The sequence below is a fragment of the Patagioenas fasciata genome, chromosome 29 (genome assembly GCF_037038585.1).
Source record: "Patagioenas fasciata isolate bPatFas1 chromosome 29, bPatFas1.hap1, whole genome shotgun sequence".
Classification (NCBI taxonomy): domain Eukaryota; kingdom Metazoa; phylum Chordata; class Aves; order Columbiformes; family Columbidae; genus Patagioenas; species Patagioenas fasciata.
This window is the reverse complement of record NC_092548.1, coordinates 2,666,100-2,686,272: the sequence shown is the minus strand read 5'-3', so window position 1 is coordinate 2,686,272 and position 20,173 is coordinate 2,666,100. Positions and strand designations below refer to the sequence as shown.

The following is a 20,173-nucleotide window of genomic DNA, read 5'->3' as shown; positions in this document are numbered from 1 at the left end:
ACGCTGGTGTGGGGAGCGTAGGAGCATCATCCTACAGACGTGGGTTCGTGTTATGTTTACCTGAAATCTGAGCTTCCTGAAAGGGTATAAAAATCCCAGGAAAGGTTTGTTTTGTTACTTCAGTGTTGTGGCTGTTGGATTTCCTTAATTGTGGTGCAGGAGGCTTCCAGTAGGTCTCTGTTCCCTAGGGCTGCCCTCTCCAGCACAGGGAGGCCTGACCATCCCCCTGCCCAAAGCAGAGGCAGGGTCCAAGCCAGCAGAGTGCAGAGGTGGATTCAAAGGTGCTGGGGCCTGATGAGAGCTGGGGCCTCTCAAATGTGAAATGCCATTTGCTGCGGAGGTGCTGAATCTCAGGGGCCTGGGAAAACATCAAACACTTCCCCCTTTCCCTGGGACTTGCTGCTGTTAGAGAAAAGTGTTGAGGTTCCAGAGCTCATTCCAGCTTGGCTCTCAGACAAAGGATTTGTCCAGCTCCTTGGAATCTCCTTGCTAAGGTGGGAAGCAAATGGCCCCAGGGGATGTTTTCCACCCTTCACCCTGGTGCCAGGGTTTGGAGCCTGTGACGTGCTGAGCATGTTCTCAGCTCCAGTCTCTGAGTGCTTCTGCGCTGCTCTCAGCTTTCCGTACTGAGGACTGCCTCATGTCCTCAGGTGCCTGCTTAGCAGCCCCTTCATGCCCTTCAGAGCAGATAGGAGCACCTCATTTTGCCTAAAGGGAGGATGTATTTGCAACCCTTCAACATTAAAGAATCTTCCAGAGCTCACCTTCCATGGAGGAGAGGGAAAGAGGGTAAGACATCCTTGACACCATGGTGGGGATGTCTCAGACATTCCAGTGCATAAAAGGGAGGGGAGTTTGGTTCTATCTCACTTGGCCTCCTGCTCCCTCAGTCCCCTGCTTTTCCCTTCCTCCCATCCCATCCTCTTCCATCCACCTCCTCAAACTGCTCCCTTCACCCTTCTGCGCTCCGTCTTTCTTTCCTCTTCTTGTCATTGTGGACATAGTCACTTTAGTATTGTAGATACTCCTCACCCCTGCCATTGCCCATACAATATACTGAATTTCTGTCACCCAGCCAAAATGTGCAGTTTCAGGAGCATTTTCCCTCTCACAAGCCACTAAACTGAGCAAAGATTTTTTTTTTTTGTCTTAGAAGTGATATATTGCGTTGGAAGACCTTGCTGCTCCGTTTGTTGCAGGGACTCACTTCTACTTGGGTTTATAGTTTAATAACCCACTCAATCCCGTTCCATCACAACTCAAAGATGCTTTTGGTTGTGCCTCCTCCTGCAGGCACAGTATTGCTGAAAGACTGTATTGATGAGGATAGCTGAGAAGACCAGAGATCATCATGGCTTTTAGAGGCTGCACAGGGTTTGCTGGCTGGGTAGTTAACAGAGCTAGATGTCTTTGATTGGGAAGCAAATCAGAGGCAAAGATCAATGGGAGGGAGATGGTCTGGACTAGGAGGTGTCCAGGCCCTTCTCAGAGCGTACTGCTTTGTGAATAAAACAGCAGGAACCCCCTAAGATCCCCAGAATTGACGGGAGGGTGTCTGCCAGGTGAATGGGGAGGATTGTCTCACATTCAGCTCTCTGCCTTGTTTCTGCAGCTGGTGTCGGTGCTGAGGGAGCTGAGCTACCTGTCTGGCAGCCGGCTGGGAGCCATCCCACCCACGGCAGCAGAAATCTATTCCTCCAAGGAGTCATACCGGCAGCTGGCGGCCAACTTGGAGCTGATGGTGAACAGATACAACAAGGTCCTGAAGACAGTCCTGGAGGTCGAATACCCTCTCATACAGGAGCAGCTGTGGGATATTAACTTGAAGCTGAAGAAGGCAGAAGAAACACTCAACTGGAAGATGGAGGGTGAGCTAGCTCTGTGTTAGGGCAAAAGAGGCCGTACAGGATTTCACAGAATCCCAGACTGGTGAGGGCTGAAGAGACCTCTGGAGATCTCCCAGTCCAACCCCCCTGCTCACGCAGGGTCACAGAGCAGATCACACAGGTGGGTCCAGGCGGGTTTCAATGTCTCAGAGAAGGAGACTCCACACCCGCTCTGGGCAGCCTGGGCCAGGCTCTGGCACCTCCCAGCAAACAAGTTTCTGCTCATGTTCAGATGGAGCCTCCTGTGTTTCAGTCTGTACCCGTTGCCCCTCACCCTGGTGCTGGGCACCACTGAACAGAGTCTGGTCCATCCTCTGACAGCCACCCTGAGATATTGATCCCATTGATCAGATCCCTCTCAGCTTCTCTTCTCCAGCTCAACAGCCCCAGCTCTCTCAGCCTTTCCTCAGAAGAAAAATGCTCTAGACCCCTCAGCATCTTGGTAGCCACCGCTGGGCTCTCCCCAGTAATTCCTTGTCCTTCTTAAACTGGGGTGCCCAGAACTGGACACACCACTCAGATGGGGCCTCACGAGTGCAGAGCAGAGGGGGAGGATTCACCTCCCTCGACCTGCTGGCCACACTCCTACTCACGCAGCCCAGGTACCATCAACCTTCTTGGCCACAGGGCACATTGCTCATGGTTAACCTGCTCACTTGGGTCTCATCAGATTCCTCCCATGTCCCCAGCCTCCATCACCTGGTTCCCAGTGACAGTTCACAGCAGGGCAGGGGACTCTCCAGCAGAGCCAGCACTGGGGAGACAAAGGGCAGCCCCCAGCCTGCCTGCTCCTTCCCATCTTACCTTGATCTGCTTGGGCTGGGGACAGGATCCTGATCCCTTCAGCTTCCCTCTGGGCTTTTGGGGAAGAGAGGCTGCCCTGTAAGCAGTGATGCTGAGGAAACGGCAAGATTGGGGTTTGTGAGAGCTGGCAAGGCTGGGGTTGAAGAGTCTGCTCCCTGCCCGTGCCAGCCCAAGTGACCCACTGTGTGGTCATGTCCCTGTGTCCCCAAGGCACTGCTTTCTCCCTGAGTTGTGCAGGGACTGGGACCCCTTGGCCCAGCCATCTGGCTTGGGACAGACTTCTCCCGGTGGGGGCCAGGGCCACCTCGTTATCCTTTCCAGCCGGATGAAATACTGTGGTTAGTGGTGAGGTTTGTGCACCGTGACTTTGGGATGATTTAACCAGTGTTCTTGCTTGATCAGTTTTAACTGCAAAGCAGAATGGAGGAAGACAATTTGTTTCCTCTTGGTGAAAGCAAACTGCTCGCTGTTGGAATATATATTTCTGTCATCAGGCTTGTGGTATGAACAGGAACAAGTGTCCTCCCTTGGGAACTTGCAAAGCAGAATTCCTCATGCTGAAAAACTCTTTCTCCATTGCACAACAAAGATGAAGGGACTTTCCTGCAGATGAAGTTCCCTGAATCTAAATGCAGCCCTCGCTGGTACCTTGGGCTGTCACAGCCTGTGTTTGTGGGGCTGTGGGTCCCTGCTCTAGTGACAGTGGCAGGAACACTCAGCCTGTTGTCCTTGTTCTCTCTCTGGTAGCAGATTAAATCTGGGTACGGGAAAGGGGGAAGTGTCAGACGTCCCCACGGTGCTGGTGCTCCTGGCAGAAAACAGAGGCTGCAGCTGTACCATGGATTGTTGGGGTAGGAGGGAGCTAGAAGTGACTCTTTTGGTTGAGGTGGTAAGTCTCTTGTGTTAATGATGGGTGAGAAATACATGAAACCGTGGGGGAAAAGTCTTATGGAGAGTGCACAAGAGCTTGGCCATGCAGCTCTGAAAAAAAGTAGTCAATCATCTCATTTTTTACCAGGTGTCTGGGATCACATCTCCATGGTGATGGATGATGTCCATGACCTCGAGCAGAGGATACAGAAAGCCAAAAACAATGTTGAGGAGATCCAGACCATCGTGGGATCGTGGGCGTCGCCCATATTTGTGAGAAGAGATTGTAAAAGAGAATCGCTGCTGAGCCTGGAGGACTGTCAGGACCGCCTGGAACGGCGTTACAGCCTTGTCCGAGAGTCAGGGCAGAGGATTCATCTGCTGGTGAAGGTGAGGGGGGACCTTCTCCAGGGGTTTGTTGACTCTTCATAGGCTCTGGGTGTCTCTCCGCTCTGGTGAAAATGTCCAGAGCTGCTTCACCTTAAAATTAACTCCCTTAACTCATTTGAAAAACTTACCTGTTGTTGATTAAGGAATACTTTGATGGGTGAGCTGGTACAGCTGAGTGTGCGGGGCTGCTGACCAGGCACCGAGTTTGGAGCAGGAGTGGGAGCCGATGCAGCCCAGTCTGGCTCCCAGTCCTGGTTCTTGTGAAGCCACTAGAGGGGAGTCGTGCATCAGGCTTTGGGATCCTGCTCAGAGGAAAAACTCCTCCGAAATATTCACCTTAAAATGGAGAGGCAGCTGGCTGTGGCTGACCTTTCTGCTTTAGGCTTGTTGTTCCTCTGTGGGAGCAGGAGGTGACGCTGTCAGTCCAGGGAGAAGCTGAGTAACAAGAAAAAAGCTGCTGTCTGAACCCTGGGTTTTTTCCAGTGGCTTTGCCAGAGCTGAGAGTCCTCTTTGCAGAGCAGGAGAAAGCCCAAATCTCTGCGCCTCACCTGCCCAGAGGTTTTAGCGTGTCAGGGACAGCACCTTGGCTGGAAGGCAGATGGATTTTAGGTCCAGCCCACTCCTGAGGGTCACCATCTGGCCTTGGACTCTGGAGAGACTGGGCTGACCCTCTCTGGGACGCTGAGCCCTTGTTGCTCACCTTACTTCACTGTCTGCACTCAGCCTTGGGCTTCTGACCCACTTCTGTACCCTCTGAACCCACGGCGAGGATTTTACTATGCCCACGTTGTCCTGCTGCTACAGCTGTGACAGGCTCAACCACCTCCAGCTACACCCAAAAGATGGGAACACTTCCTAAATTGACCGGAGAGAACATGGGGCTGTGGCCAAGGCAGAAGGGCTGGCACCGCTGCTCTGGTGGCTCACAGGGCAGGACCAACTGCAAAGCAGCATGAAGGTCCTGGGGAGGGAAAGGCACCGTGGCCCAAAATAGGATGTCCCCATGCCTCTGTCCTGCTGTGCTGGTCAAACCTGGAGGAACAGCAGCAAAGGGGCCAAGAGCTGGTCTGCTGTGTTTCCCTTGGGTGTTCAGGTCTTCTTTTGAGCAGGGGAGTCTTGAGGCTGCTGAGAGAAGAGCACAGAGAGTTTGGGTACGTGCACCCACAAGCACAGGCAGGACAGTGAGATGCTGGCTTGCATTGCCCTTTTGCACCAGGATGAGGCCTCTGGAGTAAAGGTTCAGTAGAACACCAGTGACAAGGGGGCATTGTCAAATACAAGGGCATGGGACGGTGAAGAGGGGGTGGTGCTTTCAAATGGGCATTCCCATAGTGTTCAGTCCTGTGAAGTTCCCCTTTCTCTTGTGTCAGCAAAATGTGGAGGTGAGTCTGCAAGGCACCAGAGCCCTGGCTTGCTCTGTTAACAGTTTAATCACTCAGCGTTGATGTGTAAAGTTGGGGAGCAGCAACTCTGGGTTGACTCAAGCCCAATTGGCAATGCCACTCTATCTTGAGGAGGCTGAGGCCAGACCTTCTTGCTCTCTGCAACTGTCTGAAAGGAGGTTGGAGCATGGAGGGGGTTGGTCTCTTCTCCCAAGTAGTAAGAGATAGGATGAGAGGAAGTGGCCTCAAGTTGCACCAAGGAAAGTTCAGATTGGATATTAGGAAAAAATAATTCACAGAGAGGATTGTGAAGCTTTGGAATAGGCTGCCCAGAGCAGTGGTGGAGTCACATCCCTGGAGGTGTTAACAAATGTACAGATGGGGTTCTTAGGGACATGGGTTAGTGGTGGAGTTAGGTTATGGTTGGATTCGATGATCTTGAGGGTCTCTTCCAACCAGAATGATTCTATGATCTCATGTGTGCCAAGCTGCCATGCCACTGGGAATGGCACCCTCTCCTGTGTCCCCAGAGATGAAATACAGCCAGCTTTGAACCCCTGGCAGCAGACTGCAAGCTGGACCTTACGTTTTTTTTGAGCCCGTGCCTGTGTTGAGAGCCCCTGGCAGGCTTAGGAGAAAGAGCCCTCAGAGGGCATAGCAAGGCCGGAACAGGATCACGGCAGAGCCTGGGAGGTGCAGGGGATGGATACCCAGGCTGGTCTTGTGGGTGTGGAAGAGGAGACGCAAGAAGGATGGGGCCATTCTGTGGCCTAGAAAACCGTGAATTTCCTGACTGTGAACTTGCCTGGAGGTAAGGAACGCAATAAGCTGAGAAGGGAGGCTGTAAGCCAACCCTTTGTCTTCTGATCCCAATCTTTAACTATTTTCACTTGGTTTATTTAAAAACCCTTTTCTGAATTTTAAAGTTCTCTTGTTTTGAGATGACCATTTGTAGGGCAGAGGTGTAAGCAGTCCACTTGGAAGGACTCATCCACCCGAGGTAACATTATACAGGCCACAAGGACTGAGGCTTCATGCATTGGGATGAGCCTTTGGCCCAGGTCTGCAAAGCACCCTTGAGCCCTTTGGCCTCAGAGAAGAGGGAGGAGAAGGTTGCAGGGCTGCTAAGTCTCTCACGCACTCCATTTTTACCTTGTGATTATTTTGAGTTGCTTCAGATGACAAAGCAGCCCTTGACAGAAGGAGAAAATTGTGGCCATGCTACCAGCAGCAACATCCGTCTGTCTGGTTTCTCTCCCCCCGCAGGGCTGGTACCTGTGTGCTCATTGCCATGAGTCCTCAGCTGTGGGCAGCTCTTGTAGGACAGACTCAGCCCCGCTGTATTTCAAAGTGTCGTCTTTTTCTTCCAGGAAAACCAGAGCCTCTTACTTGCAGACCCAGCATCTGACATCTGGAAGGCCTATGTGGATTACGTGGATGAGATAGTTCTGGATGGATTCTTCACTGCCATTGAGTGCTCACTCAAGTACCTCCTCGAAAACACAGGTAACTGCTGGTTCCTCAGCTCTGGCCGTGATACCATCTTCAGTCTCACCAAAAGGAAGTTTCTGTTTTGTGCTTTGACTTGTGGTGGTCTTTCTACTCTGCCTCTTGCATTGTCTACAGCAAGTGCTGGAGGAGCCTCCAGACTCAGAGGGTAACTCTGTCCCCTGGTCACTGGAGCAAAGCCTTGCTCAAGGGAAGGGACAGAGATGACTGTGCACCATTTGCTGGGATTTGTGAACAGACAAAATTGAGGCATCATTCCAAGTCTGTTCTTGGGCATCAGCCATCTCCTGACCTCCCATGCACAAAGCATCAAGGTGACACAACCTTTCGTTTGTGGAGAGTCTCAAGAGTTGGTTCTGTGGATGAAAGACATGAAAGAAAAACCTCCATCACTGAGGAGTGAGGAGAGGGGTCACCAAAGCAGAGCTCCTGCCTAAGGCTGCCACGGAGGGTCACTCTGCTGAGAGCAGCTGTGTCCAGCTAAAGCACATCTTCAGAACGCTTCCCTCCTGGATGTGGAGGCACACTGAGCTGGAGAATTGCATCCAGTTCCTCACCATCTTGTTAAAAACAAGCACATAATTTCACATTTGTGAAACCAGTTGGTGTTTTATTTTTTCATGCCTTTCTCCACTAAATTAAAGAGCCTCTTGGTTCCTGTTGTTTTTCTCCTCTTTAAGTACTTATGCGCTGTAATTGTTCAGCTCTCAGACTCCCTTTTGATTAGCTGAAGAGCCTGGTCTCTTTAAGGCTTCCCTCCACAGCATTTTTCCGGTCCTTAAATCACTTGTGTCTCATCTGTTCTCCAGTATCTCCTGTGGGTACCGGAACACCAGCTGGTTTGGCAGCCTCCCCTCTGCGTTGTATGCAGACACAATGTCACTGGACCCAGCGAGTGGGTGTCCCACCTGCCTGGTGTCCCTGTGGGGCATGTGTGTGTCTTGTGGTGGGATGTTAGTGGTGGCTCTAGATCACTTTTCTCCCCTTCAAAAATAACCTGGCACCTCTGTTCTTCCCTACCAGATCCCAAGGCAGGGCTTCCTCCCCTGTTTGAGGTGCAGCTGGATTTGGTGATCCCAGATTTGATATTTCAACCCTCCTTGGACCCTGGCACAAACGATGGCTTCTACGACGTGGTGGAAGGTCTTCTCAACGACATCTACCGGATCTCATCGCTGGTGCCCAGGCTGGCTGAGCACAGCGGCTTCCTCCACTACCAGGTCCGTGGCTGTGGAGCTCCCTCACGCTGTGTGGCAGTGAGGAGGTGCCACGCTGCCCCCGCATCACTGCGAGCTCCTCTCCTCTTCTCTCCAGGCTGACACGGAGGACATGGCTGACCTGGCCGACATGCGCCATGAGCTGATGGGGCGTGTGCAGGCCGTGATGGCGGCCTGCTGTGATTACCGCAGTGCCTTCGACCACTACTCCTACCTGTACGGGGAGGACAGAAAGGAGTTCTTCCGCCAGTTCCTCCTCTACGGGCACATTCTCACTGCGGCAGAAATCGAGGCCCATGCAGAGAACGGGGTCCCTGAGTCACCTCCCACGCTGCAGCAGTTCCGAGAGCAGATTGACTCCTACGAGAAGATCTATGAGGAGGTGAATCGCATCGAGCCCATCAGCATTTTCCAGAGTTGGATGAAAGTTGATGCTCGGCCTTTCAAAGCGTCTCTGCTGAATGTGATTAAACGGTGGAGCTTGCTGTTCAAGCAGCATCTCATGGACCACGTCATGCACAGGTAGGAACCGTTCTACCTCTTCTTCCCAGAACCAAAGTGGGTTTCTCTTGTGTTGGCTGGGCTTTATCATTTCACACTGATAAGCAAAAGGCTAATACAGGAGCAAGAGGAGGGGGCACACACCCCCTGCCAGCTCCATCGCATCTCTGCTAACTTTCATCCCCTCGTCTCTGCTGGGAGCAGCTGGTCCAGCTGAGTGTGTAAAGTGCAAACAGTTCCACGAACTCGGTACCATCGACATCCTGCGAGCTGATGCTCCTACGACCTACTGTGTGGTGTTGGACAGGATGTCTGTTTGTCTGTTCATCCTGGTCCAACTAATCTAATCTCTTCTAGGGCTCTATGCTTATTTTGTTGAATTTGCCATCAGTAAAGCTGCATTAATGCCATGAGATACTTGCTCCGTTTCTAAATGCAGTGCTCTTTTGAGTGCACTCTTTGTAAAAAAAGTAATTTGGGTTGCCTGGCATGAGCAGTCATGGGGAGGCAGTTTCAAGGTTACAAAAAGGAGGAGCTTTGGATGTAAGTTTTGAATTAACATGTGTTCCCTGCTCTGAATAGCTGCTCAGCCGCCTGGTCTCTGCAGGATGATGTGTTAGGTGATTTATTTGAGTAGTAGCAGCTGAAGGATGCCACAGGGCTTGGATGCTTACGAAGAAATATTTACAGACATATGTACTAGTGAAGGCTGCTGCGTGTGGTGGCTGCTGTGATCTCTTGTGTTCTTTTCAGCACGATAATTCCTGTGCAAAGAGGTTTTTGCATAGGTTAGAACAGGCATTTAGGAGTTCTTCTTAAGAGCTCCTGACTCAGCAGTTTAGTCTTTAATAGGTGAAGTGTTTAGGGCTATGTTTTGGTCCAGCAGCATCCACAGAATTTAAGCGGGCACTTCAAAAGTAAGCGTTTTGAGAAGGGAAGAATGGAAAGGACCAAAGATCCAGGAGCCCATCAAGCTCTGCTAACAGTGTCCAGCAGCTGGTGAGATCAAGAAGCAGGTAGGGAAACTTCCCCCAAATAGTCTCCTTGTCTCTAACCATTCATACCTGAGGACTTTGAGAGTCATGGGTTGTACCTTTGTATCTAAAGACCTGGATGGATTTTTTTTTCTCCCACAAATGTTCGGTTGCTTTTCTGAACCGCTGTGAATTTTTAACATCTGCATCCTTCTGCAGCAGAGACTTACCCTCTGAAATAAGGCAGCGTGCGAAGAAGAATCCCTGTTTGTTGTAGCTTTACAACCTACCAGGTTCATTTGTTGAATTCTTGTATTGGAAGAGATGACATGAAAACTGTCCTTTCAAATTCACTCTCTTCAGACCACAGACCCGAGCTCACAGGTCTCCCTTATAGAATCATAGGATAGAGTCATAGAATCTGTTTGGTTGGAAGAGACCATCAAGATCACAGAGTCCAACCATAACCTAACTCTGGCACTACCCCATGTCCCTGAGAACCTCATCTATATGTCTATCCAACCCCTCCAGGGATGGTGACTCCACCACTGCCCAGGGCAGCCTGTTCCAAGGCCCGACAGCCATTTCTGTGAATATTTTTTTTCCTAATACCCAATCTGAACCTCCCCTGGAGAAATTTGAGGCCATTTTATCTTATCACTTGCTACCTGAGAGAAGAGACCAACCCCCTCCATGCTCCAACCTCCTTTCAGACAGTTGCAGAGATCAGGTCTCCCCTCATCTCCTGTTCTCCAGGCTGAACAGCCCCAGCTCCCTCAGCTGCTCCTCGTAAGACTTGTGCTCCTCAAATGCCTTTTCTCCAACCTGTGAAGTCCCAACCCATTTATCCGTTCCTCACAGGAAGCTGTACCACATCTATGGATCCCTGTGAGCATGAACTGTGGTTCTGATGCCCTCAGCATGTTGCCATGTGATGGGCAGAGTTAGCCAGGCCTTTCCCTCTCCGTGCCAGTCCAGCTGCCTGGATGATTCCGGTAGGAACTGCTCTCATTTGGTGCTTTCCTGTTTTGTGTTCTACAGCTTGTCTGACCTGGACGAGTTCATAAAAACTGCTGACAAAGGTTTGAGCAAAAAGGTTGAAAAAGGCGATTATGATGGTTTGGTGGAGATCATGGGGCATCTCCTGGCCGTTAAGGAAAGGCACAGTGTCACCGATGCCATGTTCGAGCCCCTGAAGCAAACCGTCGAACTGCTGAAGACGTATGAGCAAGAGCTGCCGGAGGAAGTCTATGAGCAACTGGAGGTGGGTGAAAAGCTGCGGTGGGCACGGCGGTTTGCCGAGTAGCCAGCGTCAAAGAGTATGAGCTTAAGAGCATTGCAGGAATATTTAAAGCCCCACTCCCTGTCATTAGAGGGCCTCAGTGGATAGTATTTTACTATTGTGGGATGTGCCTTAATAGCTCTAAATTTTGGAGTTATATTGAGGTTTTTCTTTTAAAGCAGAGATTAAGCCTTTTGCTATGTATGAAAAACATAGAATTGCCTGCTCCAACTCTCAGCGATTACTCTTGAAAAAAATTAATGCATTTTCAAATACATCTGTTAATTAGTTTGAATTATAATTATTTTTAAATAAGCCAGTTCTTGGCAACTGTGGAGATGGGAAGGATAATGTTGGCAGAGGAGTCGCCTTCTCATAGGACTTCAGTCCTCCACTAGGTCTATAACACCCAATCTGCTTGACCCAAAGGACATCACTGGGAGCACGTTATGAAAGTATTTCAGCACCTTTCCACATCTGGCCCTGATGAATCAATTTTTCTTTGGGGAATTCTTCTCATTTCTGGACAGGGGACCATGAGGTGAAGGTTGGAAAAGCCTGTGGGATGCCCAGCCAGCCTTGGGGAACTGGCAGCAGTCACCATGTTACGGTGGAGGAGCGTGTGGCTGCATGCTGATGGATACCCCTTAGTCACGGGGCGTTGTGTGCAGAGGGCTCTGTGTAGGACACCAGGTTTAAGGCAGAGCTTTTTGGGGAGAAGTTCCTCCCTCTGCTGCAGGCTTGGATGGGACCTGAGCAGGGTTTAGCAATCCCCCAGTTTTCTGCTGGTGCAGCCGTGATCCACGGATGGTTGTATCACCAAATCTGACATGGGTAAGGGTCCTAAAGATAACTGGATTCCTACAGACACCCTGAAAAACAGAAGAGCTGCATTAAATGAATGTTTTGGCTGCTACAGCAGCTTCAGTTCAGCATAAAAAATGGTGCTATGGGGAACCCAGCTCTGCTGATTCCTCTGCCCAAGAGCTGCTTGCTTGGTGCCTGTTTGTGCGTGTAGATTTGAACAACTGATTTATTTTTCTGACAGAAGAAATGAGGTATGCAGGGCAGCCATTCAGATGGAGGAGATAACAAAACAGTTTCGTTCTTTCTGGCAAGTGACAGCAACACATAGTTGAATAATTCATTCACTGCTGTGCACAGTAGGAAAACCAAAGTAAGTTCCTCCAGGTACCGCTCCCTCCATGGCCATGAAGATGGATGGGCTGGAGCTGATAGTTTGTATGAGAAGGACAAGGAAGCAGCTCCATGTGTGCCCTGCTATGGTCATGGATAGTGATTTCTACAGAGACTGGAACATGAAGTGCCAGAAAGAGACCCCTCAGGAGGGACTGGCCCTGCTCTGGCCGCCTCTGCTGCCTCCAGGTTATTTCGCTTCTTTGCATAGTGTTGGTGCATCTCCATTAGTCTTCTCAACTGTGTGCACTGGGATGAAAAGAAGCCCAAAGTCTTTCCTGTAGGCTGGCACAGTACCTGGGGAAGTGGGAGAGCAGAGCTGTGGGACTTGAGGACAGCAGAGCCCTGGCTGGTGTCACTGTCTGGGGTGAGGATTTGGCTCGAGAAGTCTAGTGAGAAGAGAAGAAATCAAATCTCTTTCTAAATAAAATCCCAGGTGCAAAGGGTGGATTGTTAGCAGTGCTGTGCACCAGCAGCTTGGATGCAGTCCTGAGAAAGAAACTGTCTTATTTAGTACTAATATTATACAGGCAGGCTGGAGGGATTTGCCCCAGAAAGCTCTGTAGAAGTCCTTCTGGCATAATATCTTCTGCTCTAAGAGCTGGCTGGAAATTTCCCGGGCTCTGTTTCTTAATTAGCTCTGGGAAGCCGGACGATCTGATGAACTTGCATCCTCAGCCCACCCTCCTGCCTCCAGCCAGCTCTGGGTCCCGCTGGGCTCGGTGTCAGGAGAACTGTGCTCTCTCAACCACCGAGCCATCCTGGGAGCCCAGGATCTGGTCTGGGACCCTTCTTCTGAAGTTATTTAACATGTTTTTGCAATCAGAGCAGTCAGTTTTAAAGTCTCAGTCTTCATTCGTCTTCAAAATTGTGGATAACTGATAAGTTTTATCCCAAATTGTGTTTAGCTTTTGCATCACAACAAAACTTCCTTGCAGTTTTAGGCATGGAATCTGTTGCTTTTCCTGTTCTGTGATTGTCCATAAACAGATCAGTCACATCTTACATCAAATAGCAAATACTGCCTACCGTCATTTAAATTTTGCTTGCAGGAGCTGCCAGAAAAATGGAACAATATAAAGAAGCTGGCGATAGCTGTGAAGCAGCATGTGGCTCCTCTGCAGGCGAACGAAATGACAGTTGTGCGCAAGAGCTGTGCGGCGTTTGATGTTGAGCAACACAGATTCAGAGAGCGATTTCGGAAAGAAGCACCATTCAGGTACAGTGAAATTATAACATCAGAGAAGCCCTGAGGAAGAAAAGCTTCATGGGATCATCTTGGAGTGTCCTGAGGATGTGTTCTTGAACCCTTGCATACATTTCCTACCTGCTCACGGTGTTGTATCTGTTATGCCCTGGGTGTTTTGTCCCTGCAAACACTGTAAGGTGTTAGCAAGAGATTCAATCTGGATGCTGAGTGCACAATATTGCTTAAAGGGGTTGTCAGCAGTGCCATGTGGCTGCACCATCAATGGGTACTATAGATGTATCATGTCTGCTTTGTGTCTCAGAGGCACCATTTGTTTTATGTTTTCTTTAGAAGTTGTTACAATATCACTTATGAAGAATAAACATTTCTTTCTAGGTTTGACACCAAAAAGCCTTATCAACTGCTGGATACAAAGCACATTGAGATTAAACAAATGGAGTCAGCCATGACCTCGATTTATGAATCAGCTGGTCTGTTTGAAGTCATAGTGCCAGACTATAAACAACTGAAGCAGTGCCGAAAGGAGCTGTGTCTTCTCAAAGAGCTCTGGGATATGATCTCCCTTGTGGGCACTTGCCTTGATGACTGGCAGACCACCAAATGGGCGGATATTAACGTGGAAAACATGGATCTGGAGTGTAAAAAGTTTGCAAGAGAGATTCGGAATTTGGATAAGGAGGTGAGGGCGTGGGATGCTTTCACTGGGCTGGACAGCAAGGTGAAGAACATGCTGACGGCCCTGAAAGCTGTGGCAGAACTTCAAAATCCCGCCATTAGGGAAAGGCACTGGAATCAGCTGATGCAGGTGACGGGTGTGAGGTTTGTGATGGACTCGGACACCACGCTGGCTGACCTCCTGAAGCTCAACCTCCATAACTTTGAGGATGAGGTTCGTGGCATTGTGGACAAAGCGGTACGAGAAATGAGTATGGAGAAAGTCCTGAAGGAGCTAAAAATGACTTGGAGCACCATGGAGTTTCAGTATGAGCCTCACCCCCGGACGAACATCCCGTTGCTGAAGTCAGACGAGGAACTCATAGAAACTTTAGAAGACAACCAGGTGCAGCTGCAGAATTTAATGACATCCAAATGTATTGCTTTCTTCTTGGAGGAAGTGTCCATATGGCAGAGGAAGCTGTCCACAACAGATTCCGTCATTTCTCTCTGGTTCGAAGTGCAGCGTACGTGGTCTCACTTGGAGAGCATATTCATAGGCTCAGAAGATATACGGGCACAGCTTCCTAAGGTATGAAATCCCAAATCCTATTTTTCCTGTGTGGAAAGCGTTGAAGAAGAGCCTCCATTACACAGAAGAAGGTTGTCTATACTGCCGTGTTCCCCCAAGCAGGACTGTTCTCTTGCTGCATTGCTTTCTTGGAGGCTCCCTTAATGCTACAGCAGTTTCCCCAGTGTTGCCCCAGGATGTTTTTGTACTGTTGGTTGTGCCTGAACCCTGCTGAGAAACTGTTTTTCCTCCCCTCCACCATTGCACAGCAGATGCAGAGTTCCTGGAGGCTGAGCAGGAGGCTGCTGGCTTCCTTCAGTGATACAGGCATGTTCCCTCTTTCCTTGGAGGGGAGAAGACGGAGATAATTACTCAGATGGTGCAAACTGTCAAATCAGAGCTGGACCAGGCAGCTTTGCAGTATCCGCTTCCCTGCCTCCAGTGCTGGTGCAGCAGGAGAGCAGCTCTTCTCCCACTTCAGCTTCAGAAAATTGAGCAGAGTTGTCATTGATGCCCTCCTCAGGGTTGTGACCTCCTCAGGGCTGTCTTTGAGTCCAGCTTCCAGTCTTATTCCCTATTCTCTTGATTATTTAGAAAATCTTCCAAGCTTGTTCCTGGCCCCGCTGGACCACTCGCAGCCCTGTGGAGGAACCTGCCTTTCACTCACGAGTGACCCACGGTTGGCTGTGTGACCCCCGTCCCTGTTCACGAGCAGCATCGCTGACAGCACCACTGTGGGACGAACACCCACGAGGGGATGTGCGCAGCCCATTGACCCCTGGACAACACACTGTTCTGTCTCCAACCCTGCACTCTGCTCTGCTTGGACTGTTCCTCCATCTGCTTCAGAGAGCACGCTGTGCTGAGTGTCCTGGGGGCAGATTTTGGTCCCTCACACCAAGAAAGCCCTTGTGGTGCTGGAGCAAGTTGAGAGAAGGGAATGGAGCTGGTGAGGGGCTGGAGCACAAGTGTGATGGGAGCGGCTGAGGGACCTGGGGGGTTCAGCTGGAGAACAGGAGGTGAGGGGAGACCTTCTGATCTCTGAACTGCCTGAAAGGAGCTTGGAGCCAGGGGGGTCGGGCTCTGCTCCCCAGGAACAAGCGCCAGGAGCAGAGGAAACGGCCTCAAGTTGCGCCAGGGGAGGCTGAGGTTGGATGTGGGAACAATTTCTTCCCCAAAGGGCTGTGGGGCATTGGAACAGGCTGCCCAGGGCAGTGCTGGAGTCACCAGCCCTGGAAGATGTATAGATGAGGAACATGGTTTAGTACTAGATTTAGGTTATGGTTGGACTCAGTGATCTCAATGGTCTCCTCCAGCTAAATGATTCTATGATTCTGGGCACACCTCGCTCACTGGGCAGTATATACAGGTGCTGATAACCAGTGCCCTGAGGCTGTACCATGTGCCAGCAAGCTCTTAATATCCAGGAGCTATCTAATGTCATGTATGAAATTGCATCATGATTTACATTTGCATCCTGCTGGGCAGCTGTCTGCATCTCAGTAGCTGTCTGGCAGTGGTATGAACCATAGAACCATAGGATGTCCTGACTTGGAAGGACCCATCAGGATTGTCAAGTCCAACTCCTGTCCCTGCACAGGACACCCCACAATTCACCCCATGTGTCTGAGGACGGTGTCCAGTCTCTCCTTGAACACTGTCAGGTTGGGGCTGTGACCCCTCCCTGGGAGCCTGTTCAGTGTCCAGCACCTCTGGGTGAAGAACCTTTTCCTCATGTCCCGCTGCCCTCCCTGGCACATCTTCTGCCATTCCCTGGGTTCTGTCACTGTCACAGAGAAGAGCTCAGCCCTGCCCCTCCTGCTCCTGCTGAGGAACCTGCAGCCCCATGAGCTCTGCCCTCAGTCTCCTCTGCTCCAGCTGAGCAAACCCAGGGACTTCAGCCGCTCCTCATACGGTTTCCCCTCCGAACCCTTCACCAAGTTCATGTCCCTCCTCTGGACACCCTCCAGTAGCTTTATCTCCTTTTCTCCTGTGTCCCCAGCCCTGCACACAGTGAATGCTCCAGGTGAGGCCGCCCCAGCACAGAGCAGAGCAGGACAATCCCCTCCCTGCCCGGCTGGCCGTGCCGTGCTGGATGCACCAGGACACGGGGCCCTCTTGGCTCCAGGGACACAGGTGGCTCAGTCAGCAGCTTCTCTTCCGTAAAAGAAAGACTGAAGCTCAAAGTCTCTGTAGCTGAGCACCCTCAGGATGCATCCAGGGCTGGGGGGATGTGCTGACAGGCTGTGGGATGCTCACCTGGAGCTGGATCTGTGGCGTGAGTGTAGGGAGGGCTCAACCTTCCAGATGGAGCCTTGCTCCTGGGGCTGAACACAGGGTAGCGTGGAAGTGTTACCTGGACTGCTTGGAACACTTGTTCAGTGTCCCGCCTCACTTAGGAGGCCTGACCTGGGAAGAAGGGAGGAGCAGAGATGTTTTGAACATAGCTTGCTTTATTCTTCAGTGTTTAGCTCCAGAAATTCAGAGTCCCTGTTAGATATGGAGCATAATTGTTGATGTGGGCCTCCGGTGCTGACATGGGGTTTCCATACCCTCATTGAAGGCAAGGAAGGGCTCTCCTCTACAAGAGTCATCGTACCCGTTTTGTGGATGGGTGTTGGGATTCCTGTGCTGTAGCAGGAGGGGAGGAGTGCACTCACATGAGGCTGGGAGCCTTTCCACGGTGTGGGAGCATCTCCTGCTGCTGCAGCCAGGGAAACTTGGTACTTCACCTGGACATGGGAGAGAGAGATTTATGAGGTTTTCCAAGGGGAATTAAATCCCATGAAAATGGTTGGTCCTAGACATTGCCTCCTGCATGGAGCGCTTTATCCACAACCCCTTTGGGATACAGTGACAAGAAGGCAAGTGCCTGTTTGCAGACTAGTTTCAGGCAAGTCAGTGGAAGAGCCATTCTGGAATGGTGGAGGGGTCCCTGTCTGCACTGGACAGAAGGTTTTCCCCTCAACCCAAAGACAGCACCCAGAGGATGGAGACCTTTAGCACAAAATCCATGTTTTACCATGAACATGTTTGTGTTGCTTTTTAGGACTCCAAACGCTTTGAAGGGATTGATGTGGACTTTAAAGAACTGGCCTATGAAACTCAGAAAACCCCAAATGTGGTTGAGGCCACCAATAAACCAGGTCTGTCCCAACAACTGGAGGACATTCAGAGTAGGTAGGTACAACTTCAGTCCCAGGATTTTGTCAGAGACTGGGATCAGCTCTAATAAGTTGGTTTAACCTGTGCTCCAAGGCTTTCCTTCTGGACTGTGTGTTCTTTGCATTCACACATTGAGTCTTTTTATTCATGATCCATCACCCTGAAGCCCCCAAGGTGGATTCTGGCTTTGCGTATGTGCAAACTCTTATCTTGAATATTGATTTGCACACATACAAAGCTAGGCACTCAGTTGGTTTTAATAACATGTGGCCTCACTGCCACCCCAAATTTGGTGTCTTAAATATCTATTTAGCAGTCCAAGCAGGGATATCTGCAGCAGAGCTGATCCCATGTGCTTTAATTAACAAAATTATCTTTGTGTGTGTACCCTTCACAGATGGTATAACTAAACTCCCTGAGAAAGACCTTAATGTCCAGAGATGGATACAGTTCTCACCTAACATATGAGCTACTCTACCTGGAACACACCTAACAAGTTAACGTGAGAGCTGTTGTGTCAGTAATAACTATCCATTTAAAATAGAGATCTAATTTTACTTCCTAAACAGATAAGGCCCGTGTTCCCCACAGAGGACTAACTGCATGTTATTTATGAACTTTGAAAGCTCAGCAGCAGTTTAACATGTAAACACTGAGAGATTCATTTTAGAACGGAGCAAACAAGTTTCTTTTCAGGCTTCACAAGCACAAAAAGCTGAGTAGGTTTGAATCAGACTTTAAAATGTGCTCATTAGAATAAAAGCAGTTTTGGAAACTTTCATCCTAGTGTGAAATCACCTGTGGCAGTTGAGAGCTTGTCTAAAACAGTAAGTCAGACTGCAAAGCCTTTCTAGCCTCTTCTTCCACCTGTGTTTCTGCTTTTTGGTGAGGATTCTCTGACTCTTTGTCTGTTTGACCCTTGGGAGTGGAGAGAGATCTATGAGTTACTATGTGCTTTGTTATCTATTTGGAAAATGCTGTAAAGGACCAGCCTGCAGGCTCAGCTCATGTCTGGCATTTCCCCATGGGAGGGGAGAATCTGCTCGATAACCCAAACTGTAGCACGACACATTAAAGGATATTCACCCGCCTGTCCTGGGCTCTATTTTTCTGCTCTTCTCCCCAGGTTGTCCCTGTGTGAGAAGGCTTTGGCTGAATATTTGGACATGAAAAGATTGGCCTTTCCCAGATTTTACTTTGTTTCTTCAGCAGATTTATTGGATATTCTTTCCAATGGCACCAACCCACAGCTGGTAAGCCTTGCACTATGTCACCTTCACATTTTCCAGCTGTCAGTAATGTCAGGGTGGAAGATGCTGTCTAGGGACTCAGCTGTAGCTTATCCTTTCTTGAGTGCCTTTTCTCCCACCCTCACTTGGATTAACAATAACTCTTTCACTGCTGGCCTTCATCTGTCGTCTCTGAAAGGCAATGCGCACACTGTATGTTGTCCCATCTGTCCCTGGTGATGCTTGCAGATGGTTCTGAAAGCACTGCACAGAGCAGAGCTATGTTCTTGATACCATAAAAACAGTGGGTTTGTTTCTGCTGGGATACAGTGAGGTTGGGGGAAACCATTTCTTGAGGATCTCAGCCAAAACTTGTTGCTGAGCTTGGTTCCCCAAGCTGGGATGCCAGCAAACAGCATCTGTTGTTGAAAGAGCCACAGACCGATCATTCAAATGTGGCAGTGTTGACAACCGAGGGCTTGGAGACGTCTCTGTTTTTAGGCAGAGGAGACATCTGCTAGTCAGCCACTTCTTCCTTCCCCCATGCAAAGGTCTTTGGGATGGCCTGTGTACAGGGGAAGAGCAGAACACAGCCTGGAAGAGGTAAGACAGCTGGTGGTCAGACAGTGGCTGTGGCCAAGGCAGGACTTCCTTGGGTTGCCACCCACCCCTGCACAGCTCTGCTTGGCCTTGTTTGGGACGCATCTTTTATTCAGAGGTTGGTGCATAAAACCAGTCAAAACGTTCACAGCAAAAGGCGAGTGTTGGATGATGAACAAGGTCCTAATTCTGTCTTTTGGTAGCGAGTATTTTCACTTTCTTCAGGCTTTCCACCATTTTCAGTATTGATGTGAGCACAGGAATGGAGCAGGTTTGCATGTGTATTTGGAAATGCTGTTGTTTACCTCTAACCTTTAACGCTGCTTCTATCTGTGTCTGCTGCTGGGTGATTTCAGCCCACAGAGTATCATAAATACATAGTTGATTGATATTTAAAATGAAGAGGAAAAAAAAACCACAGGAAGCAAAGATACTGTGTTGAAATGCTCTGTTGAGTAAGAAGAAATTCCTGGTGTTTTCTCTTATTCAAAAGTATTTGCAGTAAAATCAAAGTAAATGTCAAGCAGTATCATACATAGATACACTCTCAGCCTTCCCAATGTAGTTTCAAAGTCTGATGATTCCTAAAGGAGGATTAAATACACAATGACATTATCCTCGTGAACTGGGTGCTGAACTTGTGCAGATTCAGGCGCGTTCGGGCTCTGGCAGCAGGATCGCAGCAAGTGCTGGGGTTGTGTCCGAACCCTCCAGACTGGACAGGGTCTGGGA

At 49.8% G+C, this 20,173-nt stretch overlaps 1 pseudogene; it reads left to right on the top strand.

The window, feature by feature from the left end:
• Positions 1–1,180: 1,180 nt before the first annotated feature.
• Positions 1,181–20,173, top strand: part of LOC136113862 (dynein axonemal heavy chain 9-like) — a 47,648-nt pseudogene continuing 28,655 nt past the window's right edge.